Genomic DNA, 25,153 nt, shown 5'->3' on the forward strand with positions numbered 1-25,153 from the left:
TTTACTTTTATGTGATTAACTTTATACATCAATGCGAGATAAACTGACATAACAAGAAAAGTACCAAGCGAAGTCGTATAACCATCGTAGTACGCAATTATGCGAATTCAATTGACACTTTGCGAGTTCGCTCGAACGCTTTTGCGAATGATTAAAGTTCGTCGCAATAAAACATCAGAATATCGTCTACTACGATGTAGTCATACATGATAAAAATTTATTTGCACTCTTATATGATTTTATCAGATACATCGCAATAAGTTCGAAAAATAACATCATATGCGATGAAAATTGTCTCTCAACCGTACACATATACGATAGTGACTTGAAATAATACTTTATACGATTTACACCGTGCATCCTCATGCGATTTCTGGTTGTCTGGGTAGTCACACGAACAGTCGCAACATAGGACTTCTGTGGCTAGTTATGCTAACGTGTTTGCTCAGGGAGATCCATCTAAGGTTGGTTTTGGGGTTCCTTCAGAAGTTCCCTCTGGGATCCTTTCTGAGAGTCCTAAATTGTTTCTCCAGGAGCCATTCTCAGGATTCCTTCAGCGATTCTTTTTGGGGATTTCTTCCGGGATTTCAACAGGAGTTCCGGGAGATCTATCCTAGATTCTCAACAGTTTCTTAAGCAATGTCTTCGGAAGTTTTTTTTTACTACCAGAAGGTTTTCCCGGAATGTAAACCCAGGAATTCCAGCGATTTCATCCGATTTTTTCCGGGAATCCACTAGAAGTTTTCTCTGGGATTGCTTGACGAATTTCTTCCAAGATTCCTGTAGAAGCTCCTTCCAAAAATTCACTCTGGGATTCCTTCCGAAAATTTCATGCGAGATTCCTCCCGGAGGTCCTTCTGGGATTTCTTCAGGAATCCTTTCTGAAGCATCCTACAAGAGCCTTTTTTTTAAGTGATCCTCTAATAACTTCTCCGGGATTCTTTTTTGAAACTCCTTCCGGGATTGTTAAAGCAACTACTTCTGAGATTGTTTAAAAATTTCGGGAATTTCTTCTGGGCTTCTATCAAGAATTGGTTCTAGAATTTAGTCAGGAACTCTTTGAGGAATTCCTTAGAAAATTCATGCCGGGATTCTTCCATGAAGTCTACTGAAATTCTTTCAGAAACTGATTTTGGGAATTCTTCAGGAACTTTTTCCAGGATTCATCTAGAAACTCTTTTTTGGTTTCTTCAAAGACAAGTTGCTTATGGACATCCTCCTAGAGTTTATTAGGGAGGATTTTGACAAATTGTTCCTGCAGTTTTTTTTAAATTTTATTTATGGCATTCCTCATAAAGTTCCTACAGGATTTCTTTGAGAAAATACTCCAGCAAGTTCCCTCTGGTTATCTCTTAACAGAATTTTCCGGAGGTATCTTATATAGAACCTTTCAGGAATCTAAGAAGATGGTTCTGAAGGAATAATTATTTCATGATTCATTCTAATGTTTTGAGTTTACTTCACATACAGAAAAATTTTCATTGAAATCGGTTAAGTATCTCTGGCTCTATAAATAAAACAGTAAAAATTTGTTCATATTTGTGCACAAAATTTTAAAATTGCAGATCTCAGGGTTCAACAATATCTCCGCAAATACTAGACCGATTATGATGAAAATTTTATGGTACAAGCTACATATTATGTACCATTACTGATCCAAAAATCAGCTGTTCTGGTGTACGCAGTCTAAAGTTATGAAAAAAATTGTGTGACCAAAATTTGACTTGACTTGACAAAATATGACAAAATTTGACCACCTAAACAAATATAACTTTGTAACGGCTGGATCAAATTGAACGAAATATTTACATAACGTTTTCATATGTATACTTCACATACAGAAAAATTTTCATTGAAATTGGTTCTGTATTTCTGACTCTATAAATAAAAGAGTAAAAATGTGCTCTTATTTTTTAATCCTCTTTGTACAAAATTTAAAAATTGCCGTTTCAGGATTCACAATATCTCCGCAAATACTAAACCGATTTTGATGAAAATTTTATGGTATAAGCTACATATAACGTACCATTACTGGTCCAAAAATCAGCTGTTTTGGTGTACGCAGTCTCAAGTTATGAAACAAATTGTGTGACCAAATTTTGACCGTATCACCCTTTAATTGTTGAGTTCAGAAATCATGCAATAGTACAATAGCATCCTGTCCAATTCTAGTCTTAGGCCTTTTTGGTACCCCTGTGAGGCCGATACCCTGATAGTAATTTATCGAGCAATCCCTGAAACTAACATATTTATGATTCTCAATAAAATCATTGGAAAAAATTCCAAACTCATTCATGGAGGGGTTTTTTTTTATGTGTATGCGTTATAGAAGTCTTGAGGAAACCCTATAGAAATTCCAAAAAAAAATAAACCTGCTGAAATTACTTGGTAATTACCTGGGGAAGTTTAAAAAAAAACTCCTATGGAAATTTCTTTTCTTCGCAGATACTTTTTGAAGTCTTCGGTTTGTAGAACTCCTGCAAGGGTTAAAGTTAAAGGTATTACTACGGAATCCCGAAAGTTTTTATTTCTGATTTGCATTGTAAGAAATGTGTAACAATTTCAGAGGAATTCCTGAAATAATGTGTGCCATACCAACAGGAATCACATTAAAAAAGTTACTGGAAGACACCCTAATGGAATATTTTATAAACTCAAAGTTAAATTTCTGTGGTATTTTTCAAAAATTCCGAAGATTCAAATAAATGAAGATCTTCCAGTGTGCACTTCTGCAAACTGTGGATTTGGCACACACAAAAGTATTCCGTGTTGACGTTTTTTCTCTATGAAAAATCTGCTCTCAAAATTACAAAAAAAAAATAACAATAAAAAATTAACAATTTTTTTTGTCACGCTGGTTACGCCGCCGCCAAATAGGGTGTACGGTGTGACGCCGGCGTCACCACCGCCGCTGCCTCAAATTACCCAAATTACCATATACGCCGCGCCGGTGAAATGGGCTTCGGCGCACACGTCTACCGTTCGATGAACATTCGAAAACACCCAGTTCAATCCACCTGCTAGTGGTTACAATGCCTTTCTCCACAAGTATTATATTCTCGTCAGTGTAAGCTGAAACACATACCATCAGGGAACCAGATTCCGCTCATCTAAGGCCAGTTTCGCAGAAAAACATCATCTGTTGAATGACTGTTAAGCCAATTTGTAATGTTTTTCCATTTTATGTTAGTTCAATCTAGGTACAATCAGATGCAAATCGAGACTTATGTAGAACTTTTCATAAAAGTATGATTTTATTACATTTGGTGTGAGACCAAAGTGGTCCTAATTCCGCTCACGAACAAATTTATATCATCTTTTAAATAGACTTTTGCGGAAAAGTGCATTATTTTTGCAACTCTATGTTTTTACAAATATTTTTTTCTGTTCTGTAGGAGTATATAATAGGGGTTAAACACACTGTGTACTAAAATCGGCAGATTTTACGATTTTGACGTATTTTTTGCGTGAGCGGTTATTGGAACACATAAAATTACCTACAGTTTTTTTGGGCCCAATAGCCGCTCAAAAAATTTCATTGTTTTGTTTTTAAAATTTATGTTATCCGGTAAATATTGCATAAAATGGCTTTGATCTCGTCTAATTTATATTGTCCAAGAATATCAGCACCGAAAAGAGTATTTATGCGTGTAAACTTGATTTTTGCAACAGTGAGCGGCTATTGGGTCATGAGTGGCTACTGGTACATTGACGGTATTTGTAAATCCTGTTGAAACTGTTCACAATTGTGGCCATCCTTGAATTTGGGTTTGAATTTGGATACCGAAACATGGAACATAGGGTATGTGTTCCATCATTAATCTCACGCTCCCATATTCATCCTATTCGAAAACAAGCGATTACGGCACCGATTGATTCCGTTCTTTTTGTTTTCATGGGTGCTCACTTCTAACAAAAAATACAAAAATAAGAAACAAAACAAACAGCGCTTCAATCCTTTGTTTTTCGTAGGATGAAAATGGGAGCCACATGCTTAAGAAGGGAACCAATACCCTACTTTGAATTTCACACCAAATTTAAGCCTCAAAAACTAATGATCTCAGCAGAAATTCAAATGGTACAATTTTATGCATACACGGTGTGCAACTCAGTTCTAGATTGTCTGATGTTCGTTCATCTCCTCTCTCTTCTTGGCGTAACGTCCTCACTGGGACAAAGCCTGCTTCTCAGCTTAGTGTTCTATGAGCACTTCCACAGTTATTAACTGAGAGCTTCCTCTGCCATTGACCATTTTGCATGTGTATATCGTGTGGCAGGCACGAAGATACTCTATGCCCAAGGAAATCAAGGAAATTTCCCTTACGAAAAGATGCTGGACCGATCGGGAATCGAACCCGTCACCCTCAGTATGGTCATGCTGAATACCCGTGCGTTTACCGCCTCGGCTATATGGGCCCTTATGTTCGTTCATCTGTTTGGAACTAATAAAATTTCGATAGAGTCAAACAAGATGTATGAGCATTGGTTTCTTCTATATAAATAAAAATGAGTTTGAAGTTGCTTTGAGGCAACAAAACTCAAGAACGGGTGGACCGATCAGCATGATTTTTGCACGGTTCGCTTCGTATTCGTGGTGGCTGTGTTTATATGTACAAAAAGTTAAGAAAATCACCTAGAAAAGTAAGAAACTTAATAAAGTATTGTTTTTTTTTATGAGCTGGGAAGGAAATCAACACTATCGAAACGAAACCAATCTAGAGTGCGGTGCTATTTTGAGCTCATCAGTTGTCAAACCACAAGACGGCAAGACAAAGTTTGCCGGGCCAGCTAGTCTATATATATAAAAATGAGTTTGTAGCTTCTTTGAGGCAACAAAACTCACGAACGGCCGAACCGATCAGCATGACCCTTGCACGTTTCGTTTCGTATTCATGCTGGCTGTGTTTATATGTATAAAAAGTTACGAAAATCAACTCGAAAAGTTGGGAAATTGATAAAGTATTGATTTTTATAAGCTGGGAAGAAAATCAACACGATCGAAATCAAACCAATCTAGAGTGCGGTGCTATTTTGAGCTCAACAGTTGTCAAACCACCACAAGACGGCAAGACAAAGTTTGCCGGGACAGCTAGTTTTAGATAAATAAGTGATCTGTGAAAAAATAAGAGATTTCGGTTGATAGGGTGATGCAAATGGGCAATTCAAGCTATAACGCACAATGCTTCCGATGAATTTTTTTGGTAGGCGCTTGCGACCCACGTGACATGATTCGGAACACTCTGTTCAGCTTCTCCCGCTTACGCAATGTTTGTTGTCCAGGCCGTAACACCATATCTCAAAGAAGAGGCTACAACGCTTACCATAAGGCGTCTCTAGCTGCTTCCTAGTCCGCCGACGTTTCACATGATCTTTGCTGTCACGTTGGCCGTCTTCGGCGCCTTTTCGCATACGTAATCGACATCAGCGCTGAATATCGTCGACCATTATCCCTAGTGCTTCAGCGCACGCTTCGATGCAAATTCGTGTTCCCTGATGTTTATCAGTTGAATGGCTTTCCGGATGCTCACTAGCACTACCCCCGTCATATGATCCAATTGCAGTTTTACTTCACTAAATAACATCATGTCAAAATTTCCCCTAACAACGCTGCTGAGTCCCCACTCTCGAGGTGCTAATCGCGTTCCTTGGCGGGCGTCAAGCTAAGAAGGAATATAATTCTCCTATGGTACCGCGACCGAGACGTTCTTTTGCGCATCCCACCCACCATTGCCATTCTCCCGAGCCGAGAGTGGTGAGCCCCAACCATGATCGTGATCTCATTTACGCTAGCGCTCCCCGTTGAACGATTATTATTTCGTTTCCCGGTATCGGGTCCTCTGTAGCTAAGCCAAGAAGATTTGCCGCAGGGTACCTATCTGCTGCACCAGCACCTCCTCTATCACCACACTGCGCTCTGCGCTGTGTCTAAGAATGGCACCAGGAGGAGCGCTGCTGTTGTGCCCCAATGCAAAGCTGGAGAGCTTGTTGTCATTTTTGCTCCGGGTGTTACCTTCTTTAACGATTATCTGATGATTGTTTTTAAAATGACATTAAATGCAGGCACATCGCTTATTCGCGACTAAGATTGGAGGAGAACTTAGAGACGACGGTGGACGGTGGGACTGATGCTGGTCTTGGCACACGGAACGATGGTGATACAGTGCTGAATAGGGAGCACCCAGAGGGACTGTACTGATGCTGATGCAGCAACGGCAGCAGCCAGAGCGTCGGCATTAAATGGTTTTGTTCCACTTTGCAAAGAGTGCAGAACGATTAGCCGCTGTTGGCTCCGTCAAATGCCAAAGGGTACTGTGCTGGTACATATATACGACGAGTGCAATCAGTGCCCCGATACGGTACGCCCTCAGTTGATGATGATAGTGCACTGCGAATCGAAAGGCGAGATTGTTTGCATGTGGTGCGATAGGTATAGTTTATCTGACAATTTAATCCGGTGAACTGAAATGGTAGAGAAGATGTGTAATACGTTTTGAGTAAAAAAAGACTTAAAGTTATACAATTGAATTGTGGTTTACTGTAGCAGAACGCATGCATTTATGATAGGTTCATAAGGATTTCCATATAACTTATTTAGGAAGTCGTTACACCTATTAACACCAAACCCTGACAACCAGCAGATGCATAAGGATACACACATGACTTTTTCACAATTAACGACATTCTTATGTTTTATGGCAATGATTCGTATTGGTGCAAGTATAAAATCGCTTACTTACCTTACCGACCAGTCAGACTAAAGCCTGAGTGTCCTCTGCTGTACGTAGGAGTGGTCTCCATTCGACTCGGTTCATGGCTGTGCGTCTCCTGTGCCGCCCTCTGCGAAGGTTCTGCTACATAATAATCATCCTCCACTTGATTGACCCACCTAGCTTGCTACGCACCACGTCTGCTTGTACCGGTTGGATTACTCTCGAGTACCATTTTAATCGGGTTGCTATCCGATATCCTGATGAAGTGATCCGCCCACCGTAGCCTCTCGATTTTAGATGGTTGGTCTTCTCAGCAGCTCGTGGTTCATTCGCCGTCTCCAAGTCCCGTCTTCCATCTTCCGTTCGAAAACTCCAAGGGCGCGTTGATCCTCAGCACGCTTAGTTCATGCTTCGTGCCCATAGAGGACTACCGGTCTAATCAGTGTTTTGAAGGTAGTTAACTATGTGTGACGACGAACTTTGTTCGATCGTAGAGTTCTGCGGAGTTCAAAGTAAGCTCGATTTCCTGCCACAATGCGTCTCTGAATTTCTCTGCTGGTACCCAAATACACGAATCCTTCAATCGCCTCGATTCAATCACCGTCGATAGAAATTTGGGGTGGCGGACGCACTGGAGCCCTTTGACATCATGTACATTGTCTTCGACACATTAACACTTAAACTACCGAGGGGGTAAAAACTCCCGCGAACTACCAAGGGTCCAAAAAAAGTCGGAAGTCCAACTTTGACAAGGCATTTCTCGGCCGTTTTTCAACCGATTTCAAAACTTTTTTTTGCGATGGAACCGGACAGGTTTCAAGATCATCGTCCATTCAAAAAAATATAAAATAGATGCGTCTACCCAAAGTTATTAAGCAAAAGGCACTTCCTAGTTTTTTTGAGAGCGCATTTTTTGCGCACATTGATCAATAAAATAAAATTTGAAGCGATGACATATGGTTTTTTCGACTCTAAATCATGCGTACAGCTGGAGTGAACATGTTTGTGCAAAATTAGTGATTTTATAGTACACTGATAATTTACCTTACTCAAAAAACTGCTAAAATACCCTATTTTTCACATAAAATAAGCAATAAATCAAAATTCAAAGCGATGACATATAGTTTTTTTGGTCTTAAACTGTTCGTAGGATTGTACTCGACATTTTTGATGAACAATGAAAATGTTCTAATTACACCCTTATTTTGTTTTACCCGGAAAACTACGAAAATTCCATGCTTTTTACACAAAGTAGTCAACAAAACTAAATTTAAAACGATAACATGTAGTTTTTTAGCCTTGAAATGTTCGTAGCAGTTTGGGGGACATACTTGAAGAATAATAGTGATGTTTTCATTACACTCAAATTTTGATTCACTCAAAAATTAACGAAAGTACCACATTTTTCACGCAAAGTGCTTAACAAAAATATTGGATTACAATGCAAAGTAGTTTTTTACCTTTAAATTATTCGTGAAAGCGTACTGGACGTTCTTGATGAGTAATAGTGATGTTTTCATGACACACTTAATTTATTTTACTCGAAAAGCTACAAAAATACCATAATTTTCATACAAAACTGTCAATAAAACAAAATTTAAAGCCATAACATGTGCCTTAAAATTTCCGTTACAATGAACTGGACCTGTTTTTGATAAAATGTTGATGTTTACATTACACTAATATTTTGTTTTATAAAAAATGTACGAAAATACCACAAAAAAGCGAATAAGCCAAAATTTAAAGCAATGATATGTAGTTTTTTAACTATGAATTTATCGTAGCAGTTTAGTGGATTCATTTGAACAACCCTAGTGATGTTTTTATTACACTCATATTTTATATCACTCAAAATACTAGGAAAATACCACATTTTGCATACAAAGTAGTCATCAAATAAAAATATAACACAATGCATTCTGGTTTTTTGGCTAGAATTTTTTCGTGAAATGATGAACGTTGAACAATAATACCACCTTCATGACACTCTTAATTCATTTTACCAAACAAGTTTTTAAAATACCATAATTTTCTTACAAAATAGTCAATAAAATAAAATTTAAACGTTTTGTTTTACAAAAAAAAATCACGAATGTGCCATATTTTTCACACAAAATAGCCAATAACACAAAATTCTAAACAAACACATGCAGATTAAATAAAAAGAAAATCGGGTTAAGTACGGTTCCTTTGAATTCCACTAAGAATTTGCATCCTTTGACAGATACGTATTTCGACCTCAACTGTAAGGTCGTCTTCAGTGTCTTGTACTTGACTCGAGTCAAGTACAAGACACTGAAGACGACCTTACAGTTGAGGTCGAAATACGTATCTGTCAAAGGATGCAAATTCTTAGTGGAATTCAAAGGAACCGTACTTAACCCGATTTTCTTTTTATCTACAGATATTCCCCTAACAAGCCCAGGTTAATCATCAACATGCAGATTTCAATTACTCACTTTTTTGTACCAGTTTCAGGTTGTCTACTACCTGAAAAAAAAAACATAAGGCAAACCGAAAATTCACCAGCGTTTTTTTTATTTGTTGAGTCCATTTGCGTCTCCTGAACATGCAGTAGCAATCACCAAAAAATAAACGGAAATTCCGTGAAAATGAAAAAAAGTTACGAACTTAACTGGTTTCCAAAGTAAAGGTTAGGTTATGTGTCTTTATTAGAGAGGTTTTCAGCCTTCTTCCATTCCTGTTTCTTGGGATTCCTTTACAAATTCCTCTCAGAGATTCTTTCATATTCCTATCGACGTTTTTACCCTACATTCAAACAGTTCTTTCCAGAAAAATTCCTGGAGAATATTGCAGGATTTCTGAAATCCAAATATTGTCTCCTGAAGATTTTTATGAGAATCCTATAGATTTTCTTCCAGAGGTTTTCCCATATTTGCTCTCAGAGTCTCTCGTAGGATTTTTCCTCCTGCGTTCTGCCCAAACAAATTTTCGTGGAATTTATTCTCTTTTTTTCCGGGAATATACATCAGATGTTGTCGTAGAATTTCTCTTAGAGTTTCTCTTGGAATTTCTCTTGAAGGTTTTCCGCGATTTCTTCCGGTATTCCTCTTGGTACTTCTCCATGAGATTTTTCCGGGATTTTTAAGGTTTTAACAGAAACTAATTCAAACTATTTTCAACTGAGGCTCCTCCCGGATTTTGAAGGAGCTTTTCACGAGTTTTCTGAAGGAATTGCTTCTGGGATTTCTCCCGAAGTTTTAAGAAATTTCAATGATTTTTTTCTGGAGTTTCTCCCCGGATTTCTACAGAAGTTACACCCGGGATATTTTATAAAGGTTCTTGCGAGAGTTTTTTCTTTAAGTTTCACCTGAGATTACTCTCGGAGTTTGTGCTCTAGAAGCTGAAATACAGAGCTCCAAACTTAAGCATTTTGTATGAAAATCGGTCAATGCGTCCAATACTGTACTTTTCTAGAAGTATTTCTCGGAAAACCTCCTGCCTGAGATAACCTTAAAAATTCATTGTTGTAAATAACCGGAGACATGTCGGAACGAATCCACGTGATTTTTGCGAGAAATTATGCAATGAGGAACGTGAGAGAAACTTCGGAAGAAATTCTGAGAAGAACTGGGAAATCTCGGAAAGCTCTGGTAGGAAATATTCAGAAAATTCATGAAAGACTCTGAAAATCTCTAAGAGAAATCCCGGGAGAAACTTCGGATAAAAAACCAGCGAAGAAATATCGGAAAACTCTTTAGCAGAAATTCCAGAAGTAATTATCGGAAATCTCTAAAAAAATCGAAAAAACCACGGAAGGAACTATCAATAGGAGCAAATAAAAGTAAAACACTTTGCATGGGAACTAGGATTGAAACTTGAGAAAACTGGAGAAAGCCAGAAAAAAAAACTTCAAAAATGCTCCAGGAAAAAAATAAGAGATTCCTGAAAAAATATGTTAATATTCTAAATGAGTCCTTGGAGAAATTTATCAAGCAATCGCTAGAGGAATTTCTGATGAAAACCCAAAGGAATAATACACGGAAACATTTCAAAAGTTTTCTAAAAGAATTCCTCGAGAAATAGAACCCCTAAATAAATTCCGCATGAATCCTTGATGTTTTTGAATATCTCTGAAGGAATCTCTGGAATATTTTTGAAAGACTTTCGAAAAGAATTCACGACAAAATATTTTGAAAGAATCTTTGAAAGATATCATAAAATATAAATGCACCTTTTGGGAAATTCCTGAAAAACAAATGTATATAGAAGAGTTTCTGATGCAATACCGTAAAACGGGGTAGCTTTGATAGTTTTTCAGCAGATATCCCTAATATATTATTCCATGTATTTGCCTGATTTAATAATTTTAAAACAAGTACTGGTATCTCAGTTATAATTGCAATGTAAAGATTAGACAGTTTTAATTGTTTTGTGTGATCAATTTTTTTTTTTATATGAGCGAGAATCACATTTTCATTTTAGGGAAACTTTGATAGTGCTTTGACAAACATCCCATTAATTAAATTATTAAATTAAATTAAATTTTGGAATTAAATCCCAAAAAATATTACAGATTGCAACGCAAAGAGTATCAGCATGATGGGAAAAGCCGTATGAAACATGTTAGGTTAATTTATTGTATCAAAACATGAAAAATTTTATAGAATTATAAATAGCAAATTGAGTCAGTACTCCACCTGAGTGAAAATCTCAGTGCTTTTAGCTATCAAAAATAACTATCTGTGTAAAAATATATGTTTTACGGTACATCAACATGTGACTATATGCTGCGCATAGTAAGTTCTCTTTATTTGAGTTTTTTTATTTTTTATAAACAAATTTTGAAAACAACGAGTGTAATTGAAAGATCACTATTGTTTATCAAACAAGTCTAGTACTTTTTTACAAATAATTGCATGGCAAAAAAACTATAATGCATTGACTCCAATTTTTATTGGATGACTACTTTGTGTGCAAAATGTGGTATTTTCCTAGTACTTTGAGTGATATAAAATATGAGTGTAATAAAAACATCACTAAGGTTGTTCAAATGAATCCACTAAACTACTACGATAAATTCATAGTTAAAAAACTACATATCATTGCTTTAAATTTTGGCTTATTCGCTTTTTTGTGGTATTTTCGTACATTTTTTATAAAACAAAATATTAGTGTAATGTAAACATCAACATTTTATCAAAAACAGGTCCAGTTCATTGTAACGGAAATTTTAAGGCCATACAACTACATGTTATGGCTTTAAATTTTGTTTTATTGACTGTTTTGTATGAAAATTATGGTATTTTTGTAGCTTTTCGAGTAAAATAAATTAAGTGTGTCATGAAAACATCACTATTACTCATCAAGAACGTCCAGTACGCTTTCACGAATAATTTAAAGGTAAAAAACCACTTTGCATTGTAAGCCAATATTTTTGTTAAGCACTTTGCGTGAAAAATGTGGTACTTTCGTTAATTTTTGAGTGAATCAAAATGGGAGTGTAATGAAAACATCACTATTATTCTTCAAGTATGTCCCCCAAACTGCTACGAACATTTCAAGGCTAAAAAACTACATGTTATCGTTTTAAATTTAGTTTTGTTGACTACTTTGTGTAAAAAGCATGGAATTTTCGTAGTTCTCCGCGTAAAACAAGAGTGTAATTAGAACATTTTCATTGTTCATCAAAAATGTCGAGTACAATCCTACGAACAATTTAAGACCAAAAAAACTATATGTCATCGCTTTGAATTTTGATTTATTGCTTATTTCATGTGAAAAATAGGGTATTTTAGCAGTTTTTTGAGTAAGGTAAATTATCAGTGTACTATAAAATCACTAATTTTGCACAAACATGTTCACTCCAGCTGTACGCATGATTTAGAGTCGAAAAAACCATATGTCATCGCTTCAAATTTTATTTTATTGATCAATGTGCGCAAAAAATGCGCTCTCAAAAAAACTAGGAAGTGCCTTTTGCTTAATAACTTTGGGTAGACGCATCTATTTTATATTTTTTTGAATGAACGATGATCTTGAAACCTGTCCGGTTCCATCGCAAAAAAAAAGTTTTGAAATCGGTTGAAAAACGGCCGAGAAATGCCTTGTCAAAGTTGGACTTCCGACTTTTTTTGGACCCTTGGTAGTTTAGGAGTTAATGACTGGTCCGATTCGTCTGGCTTCACTCTTTAGTTGGTTGGATGTACGTTTCCGTCATCGTCTCAAATTTACGAACTATAATATCAATATCATCAGCAAAACCAAGCAGCTGAACGGACTTCATGAAAATCGTTCCACGATTTTTGTTTATCCCCACTCTCCTAATTACACCCTCTAAAGCAATGTTGAACAGCAAGCACGAAAGACCATCACCTTGCCGTAACCCTCTGCGAGATTTGAAGGGACTCGAGAGTGTCCCTGATACTCGAACTACGCACATCACTCGATCCATAGTCGCCTTGATTAATCGTATCAGTTTATCCGAGAATCCGTATTCGTGCATAATCTGCCATAGCTAATCTTGATCGATTTGAAATCGATGAGCAAGTGATGTGTGGGCTGGGCACGTTATATTCACAGCATTTCTGCAACACCTGGCGGATGGCGAACATCTGATCTGGTGTAGCGCGATTACCCATTACTCCAATTTGATATTGTCCCACGAACTCTCATGCAATCGGTGATAGACGGTGGCATAAAATTTGACAGAACACCTTCTATAATAGCTCTCAGCTGATTGCACGATTGATGCATAAAATCGCATACATGTAGAAAAAAAAAAAACTCGTTATACATATAAACTCGCATAAGTATTGTGCTTGTATTTGAAATCACTTACCTACTCGAAAAAACTTGGAAAACCGGGAATCCTCAGGGAATTTGATTAACCAGGGGGATACCAGGAATACCTAGGCAATAACTTGAATACTAAGGAAAATGTTGCAATGATAAAAAATAAATAAAACATTGGGTTGCATGAATAAAATGTAGCGAACTTCATTACTTTTACATCTACTTAGAAGTAGATTCAACAGAGTTTACCACATTTTTGGCATGAAATTTTTTTTTCCAATTTGAAGTATTAGTGTATTCATCTAGAAATTTTGTTGCAAGTACTTTCCAGAAATTCCGTCAGATTTTCTTTTTGGAACTTATTTTGAAATATCTTATGGAATGCCTCCTCTGGATTTCTTACCAAATACCTTCCGTATATTTTCACACCATTTTTCTTGGCATTCTTTTTAATATTCTTTTTGGAGATTTAGCCGGATTTCTAGCAACATTTTTCCAAGATTCGAACAATTTTTTCCGCGAATTTTCCTTAACCTTTCAGGAAGCGCGCTGTTGTAAAAAGTACAGCACCACCAAAAATCGTCGCTCGTAGTACACAGCGCGAGCGCGGTGCAGTTTTAGAATCATACAGGCGCGAGCGCGGTGCAATTTTAGAATCACACTGGCGCGCGTCCTGAAAGGTTAAGAATCTTTCAGGATATAAGGATCCTTCAGACTTTTTTGCATAGGTGTTCCAGGTATTATTCCCAGAGCCCCTTCATGGGAGGCTTCCAGGAAATCCTTTTGCGTCTTACTCAAATACATTTTTAACCAGAGTTCAAACCACGGGTTCCCAACCTTTTTGAAGTGGCGGCCCCCTTTAAAAATTGTCAAAACATCTGGGCCCAATGAAAATATTCAGAAAAAAAATATGAATTAAATGAACGAAACCATTTTTTTGAGTATAGTAACCTACCCTGAAATTTACTGTGGGAGGGATTTTCAGTGATCAATAATACGCTTTATTACTCGACTCTCACATTTCGTAAACAATAATGTCATGTACATACATTCAATTTGAGTCGTAGCTGAAAAATAGCGGCGCAGACGAAAATTTTTTCTTCTGAAGGCGTTTTATACTGAAAATTTGTTCGTCAAATAGTGGCTTTCGGGGGTGGCGGTATACAAAATTAAAAATTGGTATAATTTGCACAAAAAAAAAAAAAAAATAACAATTGTTTTGGTAACATTGCGGCCCCCCTGGACTGGCTTCGCGGTTGGGAACCCGTGGTTTAAACCGAGATCTCCACAAGAATAACACTCAGGATATCCCTTTCGTGACGAACCAGCACAATTGTGCTGTTGAGCGGTAACAGTTTTACATATTTTTTTTCAGCTATTTAGACTTTGTATTATGTGATGTAAACTGTTCCAATAATTCAGCCATTACTTATGCTTGTACGTGCGCCAACAAACTTTTGTTTACTTTGCCTGTGAAATTTACCACAACAAAGTAAACAAAAAGTGGGCAAAAATCGTAAAAAATGATAAAGTTTTATCTGTCGCAGATTTTTTATTTCTAATTTATCCATGTAGTTAAAGCTAGAAATCGAAAGATAAAGAGTAGTTCTTTCAAATGAGGGAAAATATTTCTTGCTTTTTTGGGAAATATAAGAGTTCTAGAGAGCCAAACTTGAGCAATTTGTATGGAAATTTTACTTTTTTACGCTCCGTCTCGAAAGGGATATATGACAAATGTTGTCTCGGAATATATCCTGAAGCTTCTGAGGGATTTCTTTCGCAGATTTTCCGTGATTCCTTCCGGTGTTCCTCTTGGAATTTACCTAGCAGATCTCACCGATATTTTTCCAGAGTTGTTTCTGGGATTTCTACAAGAGCTCCTTGAGGATGTTTAAAGGAGTTTTTCATGAATTTTCGACAGAATTTCCTCCCGGGGTTTCATCCGAAATTTCTTCAATAAATTTCCGTGAGCTTTCTACTGGAATTTTCCCCTTGACAGTGGACAGGAGTATCACCTGGGATATTTCCCAAAGGTTCTTGCCGGATGTCTTTTGAAGTTTTACCTAGGTGTTTCTTCCGGGACTCCTTATAAATGAATCCTTCAGGTGTTGGTCCTGGGATGTACGTAATTTATCGAGGATTTTATTCTCGGATTTTTTTTCCGGAATGGCTTCGGTGCTGGGTCATTAGGATTTCAGCCTACCACAGGCGCTATTGCTGGTTTTTCTGATCGAATTCATTCCGTGATTTCTTACTACACAGACTTTTCCTCGTACATAGTTGTTTACCGGATTTCATGCAGTGATCCATCAGAAGCTATCAAATTTGATAATAAGATTGCACTATTTACACTAAGGGGTCCCCGAATGATTTTAGGGAGAAATCTCAGAAGGAATTCCAGGAGGAGCCATGAAGAAATTCCTGGAGGAATCCGTGAAAATTCTGAAAATTCTGAACTAATCTCTGCAAGAACTGCAGTAAAAAACCCTGAAGGATCTTCTGCTGGAATCTATGGTGGTTCTCTCTTAGATATTTCCCTGCAGAAACTTCAAAAGAAATCCCTGATGGGAATTTTCGAGGAATTTCAGAAGAAAATCCAGGAAAAATACCCGAAGGAATTCCAGGAAGATTCTCCAAATGAATCCAAGCAAGAATCTCCAAAGGAATTCCAGCAAGAATTGGAGAAAGAGTCGCCTCAACGGAAAATATCCAGGAGGAATCCCAAATAATTTGCAGCAGAAAGCCAGTGAAAATTTCCATAGCAATACCAAAAAGAATCCCCAAAACATTTCTAGGAGGAATCATCGAAAAATATCCATGAGGAATCTCTGAAGGAAATGCAGGAGAAATCCCTGAGAGAATTCTAGTAGAAATTGCCGAAAAAATTGCACAAGGAATCCACGAAGGAATTTGAGCAGGAATCTCAAAAGAAAATTTTAAGGATAATTACCAAAAGAATTCCTAGAGGGAATCCCAGAAAAATTCCAGAAGAAATCTCCGACAGAATATCAGAAGAAATTCCAGAAGAAATAATAGGAGGAGTCCTTGAAGGAAGAACCCCCCTAGGACAGACCCCCAAAAGGGATTCTAGAAGAAATCCACGAAGAAACTCTAGGAGGAATCCTCGAAGGAATTCCAAGATGATTCCTCGATAGAATTCCACGAGAAATTTTCGAAGGAATTCTAAGAAGAATTGCCAAAAGAATTCCAGTAAGAAACCCCGAAGGAATTAAAGAGGAATCACCAAAGGAATTCCAAGAGGAAACCCCGACGGAATATCTGGAGGAATCCCCGAAGGAATTTTAGGAGGAATCCTCGAAAAAAGCCCAAAATGAATCCCCTAAGGAAATCCAAGAGAAATCCACGAATGAATTCCGGGAAAATCCCTGAGGGAACTCTAGGAGGAACCCTCGAAGAAATCCCTGCAGGAATTCTTGGGGGAACCACCGCATGAATTCCGGGGGAATCTCCGAAGGAATTCCAAGTAGAATCTTAAAAGGTTTTTTAAAATGAAATCTCGAAGGAATTCCAAGAGGAATCCCATTGGAAGTCCAGGAGGAATCCCCGAAGAAAGCCAAGAAAGAATCCCAGAATTCCAGGAGGAATTTCCGAAGGAATTCTAGGAGAAATAACCAAAGAAATTCAAGGAAGAAATTCCGTAGAAATTTCAGGAGAAATCCTGGAAAAATTCCATAAGGAATTCCAAAGGATTTCTAAGAGGAATTACCAATGGAATTCCAAGAAGAAACCCAGAAGTAATGTCAGGAGGAATCCACGATGGAATATCAAGAGGAATCGCGAAAGAATGCCAGGAGGAATCCCCAAAGGAATTCCAGGTAAAATTATCAAAGGAATTCGAGAAGGAATCTCCAACGAATTTCTAGGAGGAACCATCGAATATATCCAGGAAGAATCCTCGATGGAATCCAGAAGAAATTCTCGAAGGAATTCCATGAGAATTACCTGGACGAATTTCAAAAGGAATCTCCGAAGGATTTTAGGAGTTCCGGAGGAATTTTAGGAGGAGTCTCCGAAGGTGTTCTAGGAAGAATCCTCGTAGGTATTTCATGAGGAACAACTGAAATAATTCTAGGAGGAATTCCCGCAGGAATTCCAAGAGGAATTCTCGAAGGAATTTCAGAAGAAATCTCCGAATAAATTCGAAGAGGATGCACCAAAGGAATACCATGAGAAAACTCCGAAGTAATTACGAGACAAATCCTTGCAGGACTCTTAGGGGGGACCTCTGAAGGAATTCCGGAAGAAATCTCCTAAGGATTTCCAAGCGGAATACTCGAAGGATTTTCAAGAGGGGAATTCCTATAAGGATTCAGAAAGTCCAGGAGAAATCTCCGAAGAAATTCTTGGAGGAATCCCTGAAGGAACTCTAGCAGGAATCCCCAAAGGAATTCTAGGAGTAATCACTGAAGAAATTCCAGAAATAGACCCCGGAGGAATTTCAGGAGGACTCCTGGAGGAATTCCATGAGTAATCTCTGAAGGAAATCCAGGAGGAATCCCGGATTAATTCTAAGAGGAATCACCAAAAAAATTCCAACAGGAAAGGAAAAAATTCGAAGAATTTTCAATGGAATCTGTCAAAGCGATTCTTTCCAGGTAGGTGGAAAGATTTGAGAGAGGTATCCCCTAAATAACTCCTGGAGGAATTCCAGAAGGAAATCCTGGAGGATTTTTTTGTAGAAACCCCATTAAAGAGCTCTCAAGAATATCCTGGAGATACGCCTGATTATAATCCTAAGGAAATTATTAAAGGAACTCCAACAAGATTCGCTGATGGAACTCCGTTATGAATTTCTGTATGGGTTTCTGGAGAAATCTCTGATGTACCTCCTGGAGGCATCTGTAAGTCCTCTTGAAAAAATCTCAATCTCAATCCACAATCTGGAAGAACCCCAAGTACTCCTGGAAGAATCCCTAAAGCAACTTCTCGGGGAATCCCCTAAGGATATCCTGAAGGCATTTTAGAAGGAGCTTTTATATAGCAATCCCTGAATAAATCTCTGGAGGAATCCCTTAATTCTCTTGGATGTATCCTTGGATCTTCCTATAAGATGCTTTGTAGGATCTGCTGAAATATTTTTGAAGGAACTCTTGTAGGAATCCCTGAAGAAATTCAGGAGGAACCTCTGAAGAAATAAGTGCAAGAACTCCTAGAGCTCCTGGAGTAATTTTTGTAAGATCCCCTGTAACAATTTCCAAAAGAACTCCAGGAGGAATTTATGAATCTCTGAAGGGACTGCTGGAAGGATATCTGAGCGAACTCCTGTTGAAATAGCTTCGGGAACTTCTGAAGCAATTCCTAATGAACATCTGGATGCATCCCTGAATACTCCTAGAGATATTAGGGAGATCCCTGAACGAACTCCTTGAGAAATCACCAAAGGAACTTTCGAGCATTCCTTGAAAGAATTCCTGAAAGAATCTCTGAAATAATTCACGAGGCATCCCGAATCCCCGAAAGAATTGATGAAACCCCCAGAGTGAACCCTTGAGAACGTCAGGATAAACCCCTTGTTGGAATTCCAAAAGGAAACTCCTGGGCTAGTTTAAAAAAAAACTCCTGTAGGAAATCCTTAAGGAAATTCCGAAGAAATCCCTCAAGGAACTCTCAGACTAATCTCTGAAGGACCTCCTATGGGAATCCCCGAAGGATCTTCTTGATGAATCTCTGATGTACCGTAAACTGGGGTGTAGTTGATCAGTGGGGTGAACCTGATCACTCAATTTCCCACGGTTATCGACTTTCAAGGAGGCAACAATTCTATTTTAACCATTCACAATCGAATGACGAAAAATGAATGGTAACTTCCTTGAAAGTCGATATTCGTGGGTAATTGAATGATTAGGTTCACCCCACTGATCAACTACACCCCAGTTTACGGTACCTCTAAGAGGCATCCCTGAATCCTCCAGAAATAATATCTGAAGGAAATCTTGGAGTTTTCCCTGAAGGTACTCCTATAGGAATTCCTAAATTAGATTCTGGAGAAATCTCTGATGTCAGTCCCGGAGGCAACCCTGAAGATTTTTTTGGAGGAATCCCTGGTGGATCTCCTGGAGGCATCACTAAATCCTTCTGGAAGAATCTCTAAAGAAACTACTGGAGAGATGTAAATGATGTATAATGAATGGAATTTAATGAAAAGTATAAAAAAAATCTAAAAGTTTCGTATTTGAATGGACACGTTGAAATTTCATTTGAGTTTCTTCAGAAGGTCTTAATAAGAGTCTTTTGCACATTTTGTGTAAAACAAAAGAACGAAAAAAATAGACAGACCAAAGATTTAATGATCAGATTTCAGCTTGATAGAACGTACTGTTTTCAATTTTAATAAGTGCTAGCTATAGTGATTGATTTTTGCCTTTCTCGTACACTAAGTGTACTGGAAAGGCTATATGTTCACTCCAAAAACGACTTTTTGATAGAAGGCCCGGAGGGTCAAGTCACATATACCAATCGACTCAGCTCGACGAATTGAGGTGATGTCTGTGTGTGTGTGTATGTATGTGTGTGTGTATGTATGTGTGTGTGTATGTGTGTATGTGTGTATATGTACAAAAAAACTCACATCACTTTTTGGCAGTAAACCTCAACCGATTTTAATGACCGACGGTTCATTCGACGCGGATTCTGGTCCCATTGTTTCCTATTGAAAATGGTTCGGATCGGTCCAGCCGTTCCGGAGTTATGGCCATTTACGTGTTCCGGACCATTACCCTTGGAAGGGGCCATACATAAAAATGTAACAAACACATACATGCGACACATTAAACTGCGGCATTTTGGATAACCTGATGAACGGTTAGCAAGAAAACAGTCTCAGACCATATCTGAACCGGTAGTGTTCCGGAACCGGTTCCGGGGCTCCCGCCGGAAGTGGCCAAACATAAAAGTGAACCAAATCCATGCATGCGACACATCAAATTGCGGCAATTTTGATAACCTGATGGACAGTTAGCAAGAAAACAGTCTCAGACCATATCTGAACCGTTTGTGTTCCGGAACCGGTTCCGGATGTCCCGCCGAAAGAGGCCAAATATAAAAGTGAACCAAATCCATGCATGCGATATATCAAAGAGCAACTTTTTTGATAACCCAATGAAAGGTCGGCATAAAAAAAGACTCAGACCATATCTGTATCGGAACCGGTTCCGGATGTCCAGCTGGAAGTGGTCAAATATAAAAGTGATCCAAACCCATGCATGCGACACATCAAACTGCGGCATTTTCGATAACCTGATGAGCAGTTAGCAAGAAAACAGTCTCAGACCATATCTGAACCGGTGGTGTTTCAGAACCGGTTCCGGGTGTTCCGCCGGAAGTCGCCGTATATAAAAATTGACAAAACTTTTGCAAGGCACATCAAATCACGGCTTTTTCGACAACTTGATGACCGGTTATTGAGGAAGTAGGCTAAGACCACATTATGGACTGTCAGTAGTGCCGAAACTAGTTCCGGGTTTCCCTCCGAAAGCGGCTAAATATTAAATTGAACCAAACCCATGGCTTTATTGATAACCTAATAAACTTTAGCAAGCAAATAGGCTCAGACTATTTAAGAGACTATCGGTAGTGTTCCGCAACCGGTTCCGGGCCGGAAGTGACGCCAAACCCATGCATGCATCACGGCTTTTTAGGTAACATGATGAACAGTTGCAAGAAAATAGACGCAAGCCATATCAGTGTGTTACGGAACCGATTACGGATGTCCCGCCAGAAATGGTCAAATGTAAAAGAGAACCAATACATGCGAAATATCAATGACTTATTCAGTAACAAGATAAACGGGTAATCAACAAATAATCTCAGACCATATTTGGGAGAACCGGCAGTGTTCCAGAACAGGTGACAAGACGAGTAACGCGTCGGAAGTGGTAAAATATAGAAGGGAACTTAACGATAGCGGCGTTTTTGATAATCTGATGAACGGTCAACAAGAAAATAGTCTCAGGCCACATCTAGGCTTGCAATAATATTTCGGAATCGGTTGCGGGTGTTCCATCGGAAGTGATTTGATAGAATTGAACCAAAATCATGCATGCGATACATAAAATCCCGGATTTTTTCAAATATTTGCCAAACGGTTAGCAAGAAAATAGTCTCAGATCACATTAATTTTCGGCTTTTCAGGAAACCCGATGAACAGTTGACAAAAACATAGACCATATTTGAGACAACCGGAATCTGTTCCAGGCGTCCCGCCGGAATTGGTCAAACTTAAAATTTAACAAAACCCATGCAAGCTGCACATCAAATAGCGGAATTACAAAAGTGAACAAAATAAATGTCAAAGCGATAAATCAAATTGTGGCTTTTTTGATAGCATGTAAACGTTGGGTAAGATTATAAGTGAAGAAATGGTCACAGTCTTCATATATGCAAGAGAACAAAATCGTGACTAAAGCGATCTCTTCAAATCACACCATTTCAGATTCCTGCGGTGTAAATTTATAGTAGGATGGATCAACGTTTTAAGGACAAAATATAATTTAATCGCATCATCACCTTATACAGTTTTTCAATCTTCAATCTCCTTATGTTTTTAAAATAACTGCTCACAATTTGTTTGAGCCCTCACTCTTCTCATTACGATTGAAATTTGAATGGAAAATTCTTGTAGGAAGGTCAAATTTTACATGAATCGTGTTACCAATGCCAATGATAATAAAATATAGCCTTAAGTGTGCTGAAATAAACATTGGCGAAGATCACAAAGTGATCTGTGATTGTGAATAAAGATAACCTTCTTCATGGCATTAGCTGACGCTCACCCCGCTGCCATAGTAAATGGAATGGGGTCATAATGACCCCACTACACGACTAGGGTTAAGGTGGTCAAGCAGTCAACTGACAGGCCTGATATTTTTCTGCTTTGTTTTGAGAAATATGTTTCATCAATAAGCTTCGAAAATCGATGATGGCTTTGTTAAAATTGTTGCTTTTCTATGAAAAGTGTTTTCAGGATTCAGGAACATTTTGGCTAACGTCGGCGAAAAGTTCATGAGTACATATTCAACGAGAAAGGCACTATCACCACTAGGTGGATTAATCTGGGTTTTTTTTTATTGATATTCTCAATTCCAAAATACGATACCTCTTTGGATAATCTCATGGTAATCTGCTAGAGAATGGTTTAGACTAGCATCTTTAACTGAAAAAGTAATCTAATATGAATCATCGAAAGTAAAAAGAAAATCGGGTTAAGTACCTATAACAGAGTTATTAACTTCATCATACGTGTAAATTAGTTTTCTGGGACTGGCGTAATAGTTGACTTCGTTATAATTCGAGCAAAATATTTGAATGTTCTTGTACATTCGCCCAATGTACCTAGTTCATCTTGGGAACAACTAGTGCTAAGGGGCCGTCCATAAATAACATAGTATTTCTATAACGATTTTTGACACCTCCTCCCCCTCGTAGTCTATTAGCATAATCCGAGACTCCCCCTAAAATGCTACGTCATTTATGGACGACCTCTAGATGCAGTTAATGTAGCAAAAATTTTAACGCATCTGTTTAACTGTTTCGCTTGCATTATTTCATCGAAAGTTTCTTCACCGCACAGCAAATTATCGACAAAATCCATCAACACAAAATCCTTCCTGAATATCACGACCCATATGTTCCATTGCTTCCGAACGGTGGCAAAATCATTCATTCTGGTAACCAATCCGCCGGACGCCGACAAGTAGAGGGGATGAAGTGAGATAGGATCCATGGAGTTAATTAAATTATTGTCATTTGTGAAACATGCAATTATCGTTCCATTCGGGCGTAGAGATTGAAAATTAAGCTCCCGCATATGTACGTTCCTGCATCATGTGATTTTCTGTAGTATCCGAGGTGAAGCGCTCTGTCGTCCGCCGCCATCAGTGTCATTCATGCACTTCAGTGCGGACGGATTGGTAATTTAGGGGAACCCTCCCGGTTCGAACGGTTTTCGAGTAACTAGCTATCGACCGACCGGTGACGATTCAGCGCAAATGACCCGATTCGGGTGATGGACACCGACGTTCGCATTCCGAAAATGTGATGCTTGGGTGTTGTGGTTGTTTCAACATTTGTATGTACAATTTCACTGCTGGAGTGGTGGGATGTGTGCTACTGGATTGGAGCCCTAGATGCAGTTTGTGGTGTATTTTGGTTGAAGCAGCAGCAATGATGTACATATCAGCACGGGGCACCCAAAATGTGACGGACAAAATATCTGCGTAGGGAAAGTGATTGTGCATCGGTGATATTAATTTGCTTTTCATGCTATTGGACATAATGTTATTATGCAATGCAGAAAACATGAAAAGGACGGTATTCAATTTCTTCTGATGTTTCAGTTTAAGTTTTATCGTATGTTTGACGCATTGCATTACTATTCATGGGATATGGTCTTTGCCAACGCAACTGTGTAGATGTAGAGGGTTCTTCGGTCTTTAATACCAACGGTTATCGAACTAGAATTTCTTCTCTTTTCCGAAGATCATCCCTAGTTTATGATATAATTTTGATATGTGTTTTGTGCAATCATCGTACACTTAACAAATATTTGTTGTTGTTGCATACCATTCTGACATATTCAACCTAATTGTTGTGCGGCTGTCAATTATCAGTCAACGATAAAGGTGGTGGGTAGGTACGTCACCAAAAGCAACGAACACAAACCGGATAACGATCAGTCAGTGCAATAATTCTTTTTTCCCTGAAATCACCGCCACAGAGCTCTACCAATAATGCCAAATGGTTGGTTATACATCCAATAGAGCAGGGATGAGCCCCACTGTATATGAGCCACATCTGGTTTCAACCCCAACCCCGTAAACTAGGACCAACATGGCAGCTATACAACTGCTGCCAGCTACTGGATGATTAAATCGGTTTGTTGAAATGGAAAATTTCCAATCTTTTGCCGGATCATTGCCGATGGAGTGTGTGATGTCCGTTCGTCCGTCCAGTCCAGGACCAGGAACACATGAAGCCTACCATCATCCCATTTTGATATGCGATGCGACTGATGGTTGCGTTGGGAAGGTAATACTTATTTGTGTGTAGGAAAATACGACAAGTGTTCGGTAAACAACCACACCGGTGTGGTGGTGTATGGACTGTGGCCGAGGGCTGTGTGGGAACTACCGAGCCTGATTGCCGTTGGCAATGTTGGTGGTTGGATGGAATTCATCTGGCATCGATCCCAATTTTCATGGTTTATGGGCAAAAATTCAATTCGTTTCTGTAATTAATTTTTAAATGCAGATGTGATGGTTCAGTGAATTCATTTGTTCAATTTATTGAAGAACAGCTCAAAAAATATTCTTATGCGACATTTCCACATTTTTTTGTTTATTTTTGCAAAGTAATCCTACCAAACTTAATTAATTCTGCTCAATTATTAAGGGGTGTAGAAATCAGATGTGTTAATCACACGCGTTAATAATTCGTAACCGAGTTTATTTTCCAGATTCTCATCTACCGCAAGACCTTACAAGGCGTCGTCCCAACAATTCTATTTTTGCTCGTGCCTTCTTCATATTCCTGAAGTGTACTCCCGGTTGTCAACTATACTGCTATTCTATTTATTCGAAAAACAAGGTCAGAGTGAGGCTTGACCCGTTATCCCTATCTTACATAACAGAAATGATCAAAATTCAAAATTAATCTTCGTAATCCGTCAG

Source organism: Aedes albopictus, chromosome 2 (genome assembly GCF_035046485.1).
Source record: "Aedes albopictus strain Foshan chromosome 2, AalbF5, whole genome shotgun sequence".
Classification (NCBI taxonomy): Eukaryota; Metazoa; Arthropoda; class Insecta; order Diptera; family Culicidae; genus Aedes; species Aedes albopictus.